The sequence below is a fragment of the Podarcis vaucheri genome (genome assembly GCF_965113315.1).
Source record: "Podarcis vaucheri genome assembly, chromosome: 14".
In the NCBI taxonomy this organism is placed as follows: domain Eukaryota; kingdom Metazoa; phylum Chordata; class Lepidosauria; order Squamata; family Lacertidae; genus Podarcis; species Podarcis vaucheri.
In genome coordinates, this window is record NC_138752.1 from 16,626,837 (window position 1) to 16,643,998 (window position 17,162).

At 44.9% G+C, this 17,162-nt stretch overlaps 1 long non-coding RNA gene across 1 annotated transcript in view; it reads left to right on the plus strand.

The window, feature by feature from the left end:
• LOC309518592 overlaps nt 1–17,162 on the plus strand; it is a 128,935-nt gene that overhangs the window by 18,787 nt on the left and 92,986 nt on the right. The window contains exon 2 of the long non-coding RNA XR_014213533.1: nt 953–2,858. This is a non-coding gene — a long non-coding RNA (uncharacterized lncRNA). The remainder of the gene's footprint in view (nt 1–952; nt 2,859–17,162) is intronic.

The following is a 17,162-nucleotide window of genomic DNA, read 5'->3' on the forward strand; positions in this document are numbered from 1 at the left end:
TTCTAACTTTCCTTTTGACAGTTATACTACTCCCGTCACTGCCCTCCTCCCCTTCCGGGATGATGGCTTGCTCTGACCCCTCCTCTTTCTCTGCTGCCGGAGCTATCTCCCCTGGCACACTGGAGCCTCCCCCCCCCTCGCTGCTCTCTGGTGGGGAAACTGGCCCTGATTCCCAGCTGCCGCTTTGGGGTCCCCTGCTGGCCCCCCGCTCCTGACACTCTCCCCCTGGGGCTCCCCTTGCCCTGACCACGGGCACCCCCTTCTGGGAATCCTCTGATTCGCTGGAGAGACTCATAGAATCCCCTGCGTCATTGCCATCCTCTTCCTCGCTGTCCTGGGATTCCTCTCCATCGCTCTCCATTTCCTGCCTTCCCTGTCCCTCTGTCCCTGTACCCCTGACAATAATGATAATCGCAAACTAATGTGGAGAATTGCACTTAAGGTTGGAAAAAGAAACTGAGAAGAACCGAAACTGACAGCTTCAACCACCCCTACTCCCAGCTTTCTTATTTCTCCAACTTCTACAGATCTTATTGGCAAAATGGTTCAAGAGGAGTCAATTGGAAGACAGACATGCTCATTCACAAACATCTGGAACATGATTACAGAAGATGGAAAACCATCTATCTGCAGATCAGGAAATACCAGAGATGGGAAAAGGGGGATCTAAAAAAGAAAAGAAAAAATGCTAATGACGCCAGTCTTTGCTTTCTGAATGTAGCCAGATATTGTTGGAAGTAGTTACCTAGGAATCTAATATGAGAAAAGGGATGGTGGCTTGCTTTTGGGGAAAAAAACACAGTATGCCAAGCCAGCAAGGGTACGTGAACATTATTTTCTGGCACACTGCTCTGCAAGCTTCTGCACTTTATCGCTTTATTAATTTCCTGTTTCATGTGTCTATACTAAAACCATGTAACTTTTTTCCTTCTTCTTTTTAACACGCAGAGAGCCAAACCTGTGCCTCGGCCCCAGGCGACTTCCAAGTGTCCCGACTTGCCTGAACTCACACGGGCTTTCATAAGAAAATGCCCACAAGTATCGTTTGGGTGTTGCTATAATGCAAATGCTGTTGGATCCTGCCATTGTTGCTACAAAACACGATGACTGTTCTGCAAATGTCGGGAGATTTAGGGCTGGCAAGGGAAAAGACTTCTTCGCACCGGGCAAAGTTGGGCGGTGGAATTCCCTCCCAGAAGAGGCCGTGATGGTTGCCAGCAGAGATGGATTTAAAGACGACTAGACAAATTCACGGGAGAATAAGGGCATCAGTAGCTATCAGCCATAGCAGCTAAGTTCTGTGTCTGCTGTCAGAGGCAATATGTCTCTGAATCCCAATTGTTGGGAGCAGAGGCACCAACTTCTCAAAAACACTGTGGGTGGCCTGATGTGACGTCCTAATGTCATGTACGCAACATTCCGACTTTATGAGGAGCCAGGGGCTGGAGCTGAATGAGGCGGCAGCATGGATTGATGTCTCGCCAAAGTGGTTCATGCTCTAGTTATCTCCCACTTGGACTACTGCAATGCGCTCTACGTGGGGCTACCTTTGAAGGTGACCTGGAAACTACAATGAATCCAGAATGTGGCAGCTAGACTGGTGACTGGGAGCGGCCGCCGAGACCACATAACACTGGTCCTGAAAGACCTACATTGGCTCCCAGTACGTTTCCGAGCACAATTCAAAGTGTTAGCGCTGACCTTTAAAGTCCTAAACGGCCCTGGCCCAGTATACCTGAAGGAGCGTCTCCACCGCCATTGTTCAGCCCAGACACTGAGGTCCAGCGCCAAGGGCCTTCTGGTGGTTCCCTCACTGCAAGAAGTGAGGTTACAGGGAACCAGACAGAGGGCCTTCTTGGTAGTGGTGCCCACCCTGTGGAACGCCCTCCCATCAGATGTCAAGGAAATAAACAACTATCTGACTTTTAGAAAACATCTGAAGGCAGCCCTGTTTAGGGAAGTTTTTAATGTTTGATCTTATATCGGTTTTTTTAATGTTCTGCTGGCAGCTGCCCAGAGTGGCTGGGGAAACCCAGCCAGATGGGCGGGGTATAAATAATTATTATTATTATTCTGACTTTGCGGGGAGCCAGGGGGTGGAGCCGAATGAGGCAGCAGCATAGATTGATGGTTAAACCACTGTGGGACTTGTAGTTCTGTGGGGGGAACAGGGGTCTTGTAACAATTCTCAACCCCCTTAACAAACCACAGTTTCCAGGATTTGGGGGGGGGGAGCTATGACAGCTAAAGTGGTACACGGGTGCTTTACATGTATAGTGCAGATGTGACCTAAGGCAGAAGGCAAACCTGCCAGAACTTAAGCAGCAGAAGGGGATGTATTCAGAAATCAGTAATACTGCAGCTCAGTATTATGCAGCAGGAGCAGATAAACATTACGGTTGCTTCTTTTTTTTGCATTAAATTTTCAGCAGTCTTGAGAATTTTCACTCTCCTTTGTTCTAAAGGCAGAGGAGGACTCTGAGAAAGGAATTTATTGGAATACCAAAATATTTTTTCTCCTCCGTTGTTCAACAAACAAACAAACAAACCAAAGCACCATCATTCTAAGGGCACTTCACAAATTACTTTAAAAAGAAGTGGTATGCACTTAAAAATGCAGTATAAAAGGTCAAGGTAAAGGGGCCCCTGACCATTAGGTCCAGTCGTGACTGACTCTGGGGTTGCGGCGCTCATCTCGCTTTATTGGCTGAGGGAGCCGGCGTACAGCTTCCGGGTCATGTGGCCAGCAGGACTAAGCCGCTTCTGGCAAACCAGAGCAGCACACGGAAATGCTGTTTACCTTCCCGCCGGAGTGGTACCTATTTATCTACTTGCACTTTGTGCTTTCGAACTGCTAGGTTGGCAGGAGTGGGACCGAGCAACGGGAGCTCACCCCGCCGTGGGGATTCGAACCGCCAACCTTCTGATCAGCAAATCCTAGGCTTAGTGGGTTAACCCACAGCGCCACCCATGTCCCTAAAATATCAATGTGATTAACACACACTCTAATATCATGCCGGTATACTCATACAGAATCAGCAGCAGCTTCCTGTTTAGAAAGTGCAATTTCCCCCCCTTAGTTTGCTAAGCTAAGCCACTTTCTCTCAGCTTCAGCCCCATTCTGAAGCACATGAATACAACAACCCTAGAAGGTAGGTGTCGTGAGTACATTGGAAAATGGCAAGGAGAAATACGATTTGCTCAGAGAGTTGTAGGAGTCTGAGCCAGTGGAAGGTCCCTGTAGGTTGAGGGAGGAAAACTTTGTCTTGCTTCATTTGGTTAAAAGAAGAAAATATACAAAGATAAAATAAAAAGAGAATTCCCTGGATGCCTGGATCCAGGTATGGGGCAAGGACTCTTTGGTGAGAGAACCTCCGGAAGAGATTTGAAATCACAAAACATGCAGCAAAGTGTGGAAATATAGGCTGTTAAATCTTTAAAATATCCTCTTTCAAGTTGCATCCAAAGTTCCCCACTTCCTTAGCACAGAAAGAGACCACACGTTTGGTAAGTTAAAAGTGGTTTACTTACAAACTCTTCAAATGTCAGATTCATGCACTTTTCCATACAGCAGCTTGTGCACAATATAATTTAGTCACCATCAAGCCACAGATAAGGAGAATAGTTATGCTTTGGCGAAGACACTCAATACTGAACAAGGCACACAAACACCACGATTCATAACACTTTGTACTTCCCGAAGCAATATACAAACTTCCCGAAGCAATATACAAACTGAAACACACACATCCCTTGCAAGTTAATAATCTCCCCATTTTGAAGTGCAGTTCTTTGGTCGTGTACAAAAACCCTATATTGATGAAATTATCATACCAAAAAAAGCATTATTTTAGGGTAAGGTGTTTTGCAAAGTGTGTACATTAGGCAAAATTGCATATAAAAATGTATACCTTAGGAGAAATTCACACAAAGTGCTAATTTTTTTAATCACAGACTGATTTGGAATTGTGGAGAACTGGACTTACAAGAGTGGAAGAAAGGGAAACTGGGGGGAACCAAAATTGACAGATTCTCCCTTGCCTGCTCTTCACTCCCAGATTATCTACAGTCTGCCCGAGCTCCAGCACATGCCTTGATTTAATCATCTGCCACCACACACACACCCTGTCATGCACGAACATACGCAAAATTCTCAGTACTGCCAACCCACCCCCTTCCTTTCCTGTTCCGAATGCCCAAATTATGTTTAAAGTGTTTTTAAAACAGAAAACACGGAGTCACTTCCAGTACATTCGCCAGCTATGAACAGAGGCCAGCAACATGCCTCCCAAGATACTAAATCATAATTGTCATGTTTTTTTCGTATTTTTCGTTAGAGCCGCAGCCGTTTCAACATCCCATACCCCACGACATTGGGGAGGGCGGGTGGGGGGGGAGAGAGGGGAGGGAGGATAAATCAAGAGTCATGACAGCTCCCTTGTAGCGACTGGTACAGACCTGGGATCTGCCACAGCCAACACCCACAGCTCTTGCCAGATGTCTCTTGAGAAGGTCTGCAAGATTAACCCTTTCTTGAACATGGGAGCTCTTCTGAGTCTAAGGGTTGTTGTCAGTGCCGGATTTATGTACAGTGGTACCTCGGTTTAAGTACTTAATTCGTTCCGGAGGTCCGTTCTTAACCTGAATCTGTTCTTAACCTGAAGCACCACTTTAGCTAATGGGATCTCCTGCTGCTGCCGCACCGCCGGAGCACGATTTCTGTTCTCATCCCGAAGCAAAGTTCTTAACCTGAAGCACTATTTCTGGGTTAGCGGAGTCTGTAACCTGAAGCATATGTAACCTGAAGTGTGTGTAACCTGAGGTACCACTGTATAGGCTAAACAAGCTATAGCTTAGGACCCCACTCTCCTGGGGGGCCCCAAAAAATTTAAAGGGATAAAAAAACTGGATGTACATTTCCAAAATATAAGATAAAAAACAAGTAAAATAAAACCTACACACAGCAACAGTGTTTTGTTTTGTGTTGCGTAGGCTCCTATGATGTAAGTTATGGGCCCTCCGATCATTTAAAATTAGAGCTTAATAGTTACTGTATTTCACTATTAATATACTATACTTTTCCATGTACAGTGGTGCCCTGCAAGACGAATGCCTCGCAATACAAAAAACTCGCTAGACGAAAGTTTTTTCCGTTCGCGATTTGCCTCGCAAGACGAATTTCCCCTATGGGCTTGCTTCGCAAGACGAAAACGTCTCGCGACTTTTTTTCTTTGACTAAAAACAAAGACATGTTTTGTTTATAAAGTTAATTTATTTTCCCTTAAATTTTTGAACTGCTCTTCACAGTATGTGTGACTTTAAAGAGCAGTTAATAAACTGTTGTTGTACCAAATTTGGCTTTGTTTGGACTTTTTTTGACCATAGGAACGCATTAATTGATTTTCAATGCATTCCTATGGGATTTCGTGCTTCGCAAGACGAAAAATTCGCTAGACGACAAAAATTGCGGAACGAATTAATTTCGTCTTGCGAGGCACCACTGTATTTTGTTACTTTAAAAATATGTGAAAAACTGTGTGTCGTCTTATACACGGGGCAATTTCCTCCCTATTTTCTTAAATTGGTGTCCCTAAAAACAGGGGGCATCTTATACCTGGGGGGGGGGTGTTATACATGGAAAAATATGGTACTTCTTATTAATGTATTTCACTATTAATATACTTCTTAATTGTATTTCAGTTCAACAATTACTTTGATAAAATACATATTTTGTTCTGAGCAAATGGCTTTAGACACCTATTAGGTCCATAAATTACCATATGTCATATATTCAACACAGAAAAAGCAACAATTTGCTGTTGACAAAGGACAGCTGGACATATAAAGGGCTGCATTACCTTCAGTAGCTTAGGGCCTCATCAAACCTAAATCCGGCCTCGGTTGTTGTACTTGCATTTGTACTAAAGGAACACTTTTAAAGAGCCCCGTTATCTATTGCAGCGGAGGCTAGATTTTTTTGGGGGGGGGAACTTACACAACTCAAATGCTTTTCCTCTAATGCATTTTCACAGATATATTTTACCCTAATACAGTGATACCTCAGGTTACATACACTTCAGTTTACAGACCCTTCAGGTTACAGACTCCACTAACCCAGAAATAGTACCTCGGGTTAAGAACATTGCTTCAGGATGAGAACAGAAATCGTGCTCTGGTGGCACGGCGGCAGCAGGAGGCCCCATTAGTTAAAGTGGTGCTTCAGGTTAAGGACTCTTTCAGGTTAAGAACGGACCTCCAGAACGAATTAAGTACTTAACCCGAGTTACCACTGTATGTGCATCTTGGTACGCAATACTTGGCTGGAGAACTGCGCTGCAAAATTTGTAGATGTGTGAATGGCAAAGGATGGTTCTGTTTAGTGCTTTTTCCCTAGAAAAATAGGTGCCGGCACTCACCGTGAAATTGTTACATTAAGTGCCACACTTTTAAACAACAACCAAAAGAGGTGCCGGTACTGCATGCCCTTGAGTACCCCCTGAAAAAAAGCACTGGCTGTGTTCCATATTAATAATAATAATAATAATAATAATAATAATAATAATAATAATAATAATAATCTGTTTGCCTCGCTAGTAGGGGAAGCAGTCGGATGACTACTTTACGAAGCATTCAATTGCACGGCAAAATTCAGAGAACTGGCAGGGATCCGAAGATTATCTAATGCAACCGTTGCTTATGACAAGGCGGAACGTTACATCCACTAACCATCTAAGTGATTAAGCCCCACAAAACTGGCCACAATAGGCTGCTAGCAGAGAGCTTTTTTGGCCCTGTATAGCCCGCATTTCAGAATGATTGATAACCTGGCCTTACATACACTTTTAAGGCCAATATCCTAGCAGCTCTAAGGTTTCAGTCTTGTACACACTTCCCTTTAAGTCCCATTGAAGTCAATAGAGCTAACTTCCGAGTAGACATGGATAAAACTGTCCTGAGTTGTATTGCTGTGTGAACTGTATACTCTTGTTACTAGAATATTGGACAGATTGCTCTTTGAAGGGGGGGGAGAGTTTCTAGTTCTCTTGAGGGGGGGAAATGTTTGAAAAACACCGATTGTTCAGAAGCCAGCAGAGGAGAATAAAGAAGGAAAGCCAAGGACAAGTTTATTTTTCAGATCTCAGAACAAATGTGGCAAAGAAATGGCAAAGAAACCCATTGTGGTTTCTTACACCATCACCTGTACCACACACACACAAACACACACACACCCCACACCTATATTTGTTTACCCAAATCTCAACAATGAAATATAATACAACTATGCTTCCTAGCTTATGTCCTTAAGGCATATCATGTAGTTATAGCATTGCATTTAGTAGCACTGAACGTTTTGCCCATTTCCTGTGCTAACATTATTCTTATTGCACTTTGTATGATCCCGGAAGGAAAACATTGTGTCGGTATGCACTATGGCAGCGTAAAATGCATATGAAGCAACACGGGTAAATAAATTACCATTGCCATTTTAAACATGCATACTTTTAAGTAAGAGGGACAAACTTAGGAACAGACTGTTCATTTGATCCAGAATATTTAGTCCAATTTTTTTTTTGCCAGGATCAGAATACATAGGATTGTTTCCAATGCAAATCCTACTCAGGGAAGACCTAATTAATAATCCTAAAATAGTCACGCCAATTAATTTAAATGGGTCTACTCTGAGTAGGAGTAGCACTGGCTACAAACCAATATATTTTAGGTACTTCTCCTGGGTGCATGCAAATTTCCCTTACTGCTGTATAACCCCTATTCACTTTGCAGCTTTGGCCTTAGGATCAATTTCTGAAATGACATGCAATACAATTTCTGCTGTGTTTTTACCAAACAGGTGTTTTCTGAAGTTCCTATGCATCAGGAGCAGGAAATCTGTGCTCAGCCAGATGTTTTTGGACTACAACTCCCATCATCCCTGATTCTTGGCTATATTGGCTAGGGCTACTGGGAACTGGAGTCATCCTGTAGTGGTTGGGCCACAGGGTAGTCACCATTGCTATGCATAGAAACCTAGTCCATCAGGGAGAAGGAGTCTAGCTCAGCTTTCTCCCTTGTTTCCTTTGCCATCCAGAAGCATTCAGATGAACAATTCCCCACCTGCATTCTAAAGCAGCACAATCCCAGGCATACCCTCCAACATTTCTCTGATGAAAATAAGTAAAGCTAAAGGTACTCCTGCCCGTACAAGCCAGTCGTGTTCGACTCTAGGGTTGCGTGCTCATCTCGCTCTAGAGGCCGTGAGCCGGCGCCGTCCGAAGACACTTCCGGGTCACGTGGCCAGCGTGACGAAGCTGCAACTGGCGAGCCAGCACCAGCGCAGCACACGGAAACGCCGTTTACCTTCCCGCTATAAAGTGGTCCCTATTTATCTACTTGCACTTAAGAGTGCTTTCGAACTGCTAGGTGGGCAGGAGCTGGGACCAAACAACGGGAGCTCACCCCGCCGCGGGGATTCGAACCGCCGACCATACAATCGGTAAGTCCTAGGCACTGAGGTTTTACCCACAGCGGGACGTCCTATTCCATCATCATTTTCTATTTATACTCCACCCATCTGGGTTGCCCCAGCCACTCCAGGCAGCTTCCAACATATATGAAAACATAATAAAACATTAAACATAAAAAACCTTCCCTATACAGTGGTACCTCTGGTTACTAACTTAATTCGTTCCGGAGGTCCACTTTTTTAAAAAAATATTTTTTATTAAACAATTTCCACATAATAAATTATCAGACCATATAATCACATACATTATTCCCCCCTTCCCCCCCCACCAGGGACTTCTCTCAGTTCCCCTCTCTGATTTCTCTGTACATATTATTCTCTGCATGTTATGAAATTATACATATCCTTGCATTATCTATCTATCATGTTATCAACCAATAAACTTGTGTATGTTTATTCAAAACCTGCCAAGGAGTCCAATTCATTTTGTTGTCTTTTTAAGTAATTTGTAAAAAGTTCCCATTCTTCCTTAAGGTCACAGTTGTCTTTGTCCTGCAGTTGGTATGTCAATTTAGCCAGTTCTGCATAACTCATCAGTTTCTCTTGCCACTGTTCTGGAGGTCCATTCTTAACCTGAGGTACCACTTTAGCTAATGGGGCCTCCCACTGCCGCCATGCAATTTCTCTTCTCATCCTGATGTAATGTTCTTAACCTGAGGTACTACTTCCAGGATAGCAGAGTCTGTAACCCAAAATGTTTGTAACCTGAGGTACCACTGTACAGGGCTGCCTTCAGAAGATCTGGGGGTTGGATAATTTCAAAGCCTCCAACATTTCTCCAATAAAAATAGGGATGTACTAAGGAAAAGCGATCAAATATGCCAACAAAGGATCAAATATGCCAACAAAGGTCCGTATAGTTAAAGCCATGGTTTTCCCAGTAGTGATGTATGGAAGTGAGAGCTGGACCATAAAGAAGGCTGGTCGCCAAAGAATTGATGCTTTTTAATTATGGTGCTGGAGGAGACTCTTGAGAGTCCCATGGACTGCAAGAAGATCAAACCTCTCCATTCTGAAGGAAATCAGCCCTGAGTGCTCACTGGAAGGACAGATCATGAAGCTGAGGCTCCAATACTTTGGCCACCTCATGAGAAGAGAAGACTCCCTGGAAAAGACCCTGATGTTGGGAAAGATGGAGGGCACAAGGAGAAGGGGACGGCAGAGGACGAGATGGTTGGACAGTGTTCTTGAAGCTACCAGCATGGGTTTGACCAAGCTGCGGGAGGCAGTGGAAGACAGGCGTGCCTGGCGTGCTCTGGTCCATGGGGTCACAAAGAGTCAGACACGACTAAACGACTAAACAACAAGGAAAAGCGGGACATTCTGGGATGAAATCAGAAACCAGGACAGCTTCTGTAAATGCAGGACTGTCCCTGGAAAGCAGGGACTCTCCGAGGGTCTGAGAGAGCTGTACACAGCACTTCCAAAGCAGGGCCTACATTGTCCATACCGACCACAGACAGGCAACTCCACCAACAAGAGAAGCAACTGGAGTTTCCCTCTTCAAGAATCAGCCACTTTTGATGCTCTACTTCAGAGCTTTCCAAACTTTTCAGTGTTGGTGACACACTTTTTCAGACATGCATCATTTCGTGACACGGTAATTCATTTTTCCTAGCAAACCAGAGGTTAAACGAACCCCTTTCCGGCCCTGGAAGGAGCGTGGGGAGCATTCTCACAACACAACTGCACACTGCAGCCGACACACTAATGTGTCATGGCATACAGTTTGGAAAGCCATGCTCTACTTCGTTGCAGGATCAGCAAGAACCTGCCTTTGTGAAATGCTACTAAAGGGTTGATAAGTGAACAGCTGGGCTTAATTTGTTTAGGAAAAGAAAAAAGTACTTTTGGAGAGAAAAGTGGGAATCCCTGTGTTCAGAATGTGGGCTGGGAAATGAGCCCTGACCCCACAGGATGTATAAATAAAACCAGGAGAGGCACACCCCCCCCCGCCCATGCTATAGCTTTTTGGAACAGACTGGCTTGGAGGTGGGAGGAAGTTTTCCTGGCATGGGAAAAGTGCCAGCCTCTTGGTTTCTGCATGTCAGACACCTGTTAAAGTGTATGTTGGGGTGGGGGAAATGGACAATTTCTGGCCTGCAGGTCTAATCAAGCCCAACACATGGATTTATGTTGGGGGGGGGAGCAGCTTCATGTAAGGAGGGGCAGAACCTCAGTTAGTTAAGTATTTATTTTATTTGCCATATTTTTTGCTCCATAAGACACACCTGACCATAAGACGCACCTAGTTTTCAGAGGGGGAATGCAAGAAAAAAATATTCTTTAAAGGGAGCGTGTGTGTGGCGCTTGCAGGCTTTTCCCCGAGGAGGGAGAAGGGCAGCCTGTCAGTGACGGGCTGCCCTTCTCCCTCCTCGGGGAAAAGCCCCCACCTCCCCACCTCGGGGGAAAGCCGCATGCTCTGTCCCTTCCCCCACCTCCCGCAAAAGCCAGCAAGAGCCGCACGCTCTTTAAAGGGAGCGCGGCTCTTGGGGGCTTTTCCAGGAGGTGGGGGAAGGGACAGAGGGGCTAAGCCAGAAGCTAGAACAGCAAGAAGGAGCGCTGCTCAGCGATCCCTCTCCCTGTTCTGGCTTCTGGGATAGCTGTTCAGCCTGCATTCGCTCCATAAGATGCACACACATTTCCCCTTACTTTTTAGGAGGGAAAAAGTGCGTCTTATAGAGCGAAAAATACGGTACTTGATGGGGGGCGACCTGCCCCCTGCCTGCCCCTGGCTACACCCATGGCCCAGCATAGGACCCAACTGAGCATCTGAGGCCTTCATAGGTAACATCAAGACTCCCAATTGCTTCTTTACAAATGAGGTTCTCTGACCGTTCTAATCAGCTGAATAAATCGTTTGGAAATACTCAGCCTATTCACCTATTCGTCCAGCATGACTGCAACACCTGCAGAGTTTCAGAAATATATTAACATTTTCCCACTTGCTCCAGGAAGATCTAGCCTGCAAAACTGTACACCCATACCCACACTTATAAAATATGCATATATATTGCACACACACATAGAGATACACTAAATGTGTCTCTTTAGAAGCTGGGAGTGGAGCAGCTATGTAAAGAAATAGCCAGCCTAAGGAAATTAGCCTCTGCTCTGGCCTTTCGCGGTGATGATCCTATCAGTCACCCAGAACAATAAGTTGTGTTGTTTTTAAAGTGCTCCACTTTTAAATCTCCCATTTTGTGCCAAAGGTGGAAGCAGCGAAGTAGGCATTAGATTCTGAAGAGGAAACACTTTGCCTCGAGGCCGTCTCCTCTCACCTTCTGATAAAACTACGTGACGCCTTTGTGCATTGCCTTTGGATCAAGGTTTGGTTCTCTCGCCACGGAATTCAGCCGTCAGGGCAGAACGCAGCAGGAAGCTACCTTATGCCAACTGTGTTGTCTGGCTGTGAATCTAAAAGATTTCAGATTGGAATCTTTTCCAGCCCTACCTGGAACTGAACCATCTTGAACCTGGGGCCTTCTGCATACAAAGAATCCCACAGAACTCTAGCGCATTCCCAACATCTCTCCAAAAGGAAGCAAAGAAACAATCGTTTTTTTGTGCATGAGAAAGGAGGACAGTAGGTGGGTCTGATAAAGCAGAGGTTTCTTGGGACGAGGCAATTTGTTTATCCTCCAGCAGCACAATCCTATGCAGTCCTACCTCGGGTTACAGATGCTTCAGGTTGCGTTTTTCAGGTTACAGGCCTGCCGAAACACAGAAGTACTGGAACAGGTTACTTCCGGGTTTCGGGGGTCGCGCATGTGCAAAAGCGCTAAATCGCTTTTTGCACATTTGCAGAAACGCCGAATCGCAACACACGCATGCGCAGACGTGCCGCTGCGGGTTGCAAACTTGCATCCTGCACGGATCACATTCACAACCCAAGCATCCACTGTATGTGTCAGAAAAAAAGTCTCATAGAGTTTCAGTCCACAGTATATCCCCTTTCCCCACAATATGCAAGATTTTCTAAACTTTTGTCACATCCCCACTTTGCTTTTTTGCCTTTCTACATAACTTACATGTCCCAAAGATAACCTTTCTTCACAGGGAAGCTGTTCCTTTTGGATCAGGACCAGCCCACCCATGAGGCAAGTTGAGGTAACCGCCTCAGTCAGCTGGATCGACAGGGGCAGCAGAGCCTGATGTAACTCTTTATTCTGCCCTTGTTCCTGATATAGATCTTCATTCACCCCTTCTTCCCTGGTGAGCAGGAAGGCACCATTTTGTGGTTGGCCTCAGGTGCCAAAATGTATTGGGCCGGCCCCAATTTTGATTGGGCTTTTCTGGTAGTGGCTTTCTAGGGCAGGGGTCAGCAAACTTTTTCAGCAGGAGGCCGGTCCACTGTCCCTCAGACCTTGTGGGGGGCCGGACCATATTTTGGAGAGGGGGGAATGAACGAATTCCTATGCCCCACAAATAACCCAGAGATGCATTTTAAATAAAAGGACACATTCTACTCATGTAAAAACATGCTGATTCCCGGACCATCTGCAGGCCAGATTTAGAAGGCGATTGGGCCAGATCCGGCCCCTAGGCCTTAGTTTGCCTACCCATGTTCTAGGGTCTTGGGCTGAGATCCTTCCCATCACCTGCTACTTTAGTTTCCTAGCCCTCCCTCCAACCAAGACATCATTGGTAATGACACTAGCTTCTCTTTTGAAAAGAGGGCTGTAAAAGACTGAAGTGGAGGAGGGACCCAGCGAAACAGCAGCTATATGCTACGATGGTTAAGAAAAGAGACCCTCATATTCCCTGGCAATAAAATGATGTTTTTTCAAGAAAAGAAAAGAAAGAAAGCCATAGAAAAGAGTATGGGCTTGGGGAAGCCATCCCCCTAAGGTTAACAAAAAAACAACTCTTCTGTCCTAATTGAAGGAAGAACCTTCAAAGAGACCAGGAAAGTTACCATCTGAAGTACATAGCAAATGGAAGGCAGCCATTAGAGGAACATCTCCTGCTTTAAGTAGTTCTGTCTTTTGAAGTCATGTGCTCAATAGTTGGCTTTGCATTTCTACGAAAGGGGTTCAAGTAGAGAAGCAGAGGAAAAGAAAAACAGGATCAAACATTTTGTGCAAGCCAGTGACCACTTGACTTAAATATCACTTTGGCTTTTTATGCGAGTGTACAACCTTTGTACACGGAGCCCTCCATTCCTGGTACCGGCAGATAAATCAATAAAGGCCTCTACACAGAAATACACACAATGGCTGCATTTTGTAGAGCAGGGGCAAATAGTAGGGTGCCTACGATATGCTGCTGGGCTATACAGCTGCCATCATCCCTGACCATGTTGGCTGGGAAGGGTGGTTGTAGACCGGCAACAACTGGAGGACATGAGATTGGCTACCCCTATTGTAGAGAGATTTCCCTCTTCCCAAGCACTAGAGGAGGCAGCTAACCCAGATACATCTGATGCTCTCTCCCTGTACCACAGCATCTATCCCTGTGTGATCTTTTGCAAGCTTTTATGGATGTAATGCAGGCATAGGCAAACTCAGCCCTCCAGATGTTTTGGGACTACAACTCCCATCATCCTTGACCACTGGTCCTGTTAGCTAGGGATGATGGGAGTTGTAGTCCCAAAACATCTGGAGGGTCAAGTTTGCCTATGTCTGATATAATGGGATCTTCTCCTCTACACCTGTGGATGTTTTTGATTGACTAACATTATAAAGGCTGATTTGTGCCCAGAGACAGCGCTAACATGGCATCTATATAAATCAAGTGCAGAGACCAGTGTAGACGGTTGGTACATTCACTGCTAGCCACAGTTTACAGGGTTTGGCCCTACAGTAGCCACATAGACCAAGCAAGCAACATCATTGTTCCAAAGAGAAGGCCCTATTGCTGACCCACAATTTCAGGAGGGCAATTGCCTGCCATGTTCAGGGCCACCTGCAAGTATTCCTCAGAAAAACCTCTCTGTGTGTTCAACTAATTAACTCCACACACTAAGGTCTATTTAAATATAACCATGATGTCTCTGTCTGCTAGGCCAGCATGTCAATACACAAATTCTTTTGTATCACCATCATATAACGGTGTGATCTGCATTGGTAACATTGATTTATTTAGTTTTATCCTGTTTTACTAAAGCAGTGCTCAAGGAAGCTAACAACGTTCAAAAATACAATGTAACAACCAAGAATTAAACAATTACAAATATAAGAAGCCAAAAACCAGAAGCATCATAGCTAATAATTAAAATGAGTAAGCTCACCTGGGCAACAGTTGTATCCATTGTAAATCCTAATCAGAGTAGGCCCATTGAAGTTAAGGAGCATGAGTAACATGGGTTCACTTATTTCAATGGGTCTACTCTGAGTAGGAGTTAGTTGGATACAACATAAAACTGTGTTCACCTGGTGGAGGAAGTTAAAGAGAGAGAAAGCCAATGGATTTTCTGTGAAAGAGAGTTACACTCAGAAAGGCCCTTTCACTCATTCCAAATAACCTAACCAGGCAGGATGCAGACAAGGGTCAGCGTAGCCTTTGTAACATACCATGAAATTGTTATAGTTACTGTAAGGTATCATGGAAGTGGTCGCAACAAATACAGTGCTCTTAAAATACAGCGCTCATTTTCAGCCAAGTCTCGAACAGAACCAAGGCAAGAGCTTTGAACTTTGGTCTCCATTTCACCCCCAAATCTCCTTGCTCATCTCCTTCCCCCCCAAAACCAAACTTTTAACAAGAATAATATGTCACCCAGAGTTCTCCAGAATTTAAACCTGAAGCAAAAAGACTCCCGCTTATTACAATATGTCTGAAGGAGGGAGAAGTAAAAAGTAAAGACAAGGTGAAAAGATAAAAGAGTTTTCACAGCCATTAGTAGCTCCTCTCTCTCCCGTTTGGTGGAAAAGCGAAAGGCTTTAACATTTTTGCCAACGAGGCATGCAGACGTACGCCCTCCTGAATGCTGCAAAAACAGGCATATAGGCAATCTTTTAGTCCTGCAGCTTGAATAAGCTGAGTCAAAAAGTACTCACGAGGTCTTTTCCTGGGCAGGCCATTGGGAACGTATGGTGGACGATGGTTCCCTTCAAAGGCTGTAAGGATACACCTGGCTCCTTGCATACTCGTTGCAGGGCAGCCATGTAGTTCCCTGAGTTTATAATACTTCTGTTTGGTGCCTCCTCAACAAGGTGAGGGGGGGGAGTGACACACTGATAGTCACCTGCTCACTTGTCACTTCCCCAGGGCAGGTGTGGGAATAGGTCAGTCAACCTCAGACTAGTTTCACCTGTGACCTCTTGGCATCATAGTCCCTTCTGGAGAGGGGAAGGAGCGGGTGGAAAGCAACTAACTCAAGCCCCACACTTGGGACTTTTAAACAGGTGTCTATTGGTAAAAGCTAATCTGTTAAATTTGTATCTCACTTTCTTTTTTTTAATCCTCCAGAGAGGATTTTATGAACCCACGGGGCTACGTCTCAATAAAAATCATCACTGAAGCAATGCTTGATGGAGAATTCTGAACTTTGTTTTGGAGAATTGGGGCTTTGTGCAAGTGTGTGGTGCTTTGCTACATGTCAAGTTTCATTCCACTGTTAGTTTTCTACTTTCTAAATTGCTCTACGCAAGGCAGTTTACACGCTGAAGAAACAGCAAAATAAGACGGCAAAGATCACACGCAGGGGTGCACATACCCCTAAGCATTTTGTGAATCTAATGGGAGAAGAAACTAAATAAAAAAAATAAAAAATTAGCATGGTGAAACGTCAGTTCTGTTGCTACCCCTCATTTCCTGTCACAGTGTTTCCTGAGTCTCAGACAAAAGTGAGCGTTTAATGTGTGAAGTAGGAGTAGGAATCTAGCACAGTGATTGGTCAATTTTATTGTTACCACCTCCGATGGCAGCTTCATTTCCTTTCCCGGTGATTTTCTTGAGTCAAAATGAGAAAACAGTGGTACCTCGGGTTACATATGCTTCAGGTTACATACCCAGAAATAGTACCTTGGGTTAAGAACTTTGCTTCAGGATGAGAACAGAAATCTCACGGCAGCAGCATAGCAGCAGCAGGAGGCCCCATTAGCTAAAGTGGTACTTCAGGTTAAGAACAGTTTCAGGTTAAGAACGGACCTCTGGAACAAATTAAGTACTTAACCCGAGGTACCACTGTACCCCTAAACAATTTTTTAGAAAAAAAGCACTGGTTCTGACATGTCATCCCTTTCTGAATATTTGGGCAGAGAAGAAGAAGAAGAAGAAGAAGAAGAAGAAGAAGAACAACAACAACAACAACAACATGACTACCCCCAAGGGTTGGGGACCTGTGGTCCTCTAGATCAGGCATAGGCAAACTCGGCCCTCCAGCTGTTTTGGGACTACAATTCCCATCATCCCTGACCACTGGTCCTGTTAGCTAGGGATGATGGGAGTTGTAGTCCCAAAACATCTGGAGGGCCAAGTTTACCTATGCCTGCTCTAGATGTTGTGGGTGTGCCCCCCCCCCATAGTGAGGAAAAGTGACTTATATTAGTCACTGACATGGTGATGTCCAATCCTGGCATCCAATGAAACATGGGAGTGTTCAGTGCAGAAGAGGCTGAGACAACAGAACAGAAACTGAGCAGAAAGATCAGTCTCTCAAGCATCATGCATTTTTTGAGGGAATATTTGCTGAGAC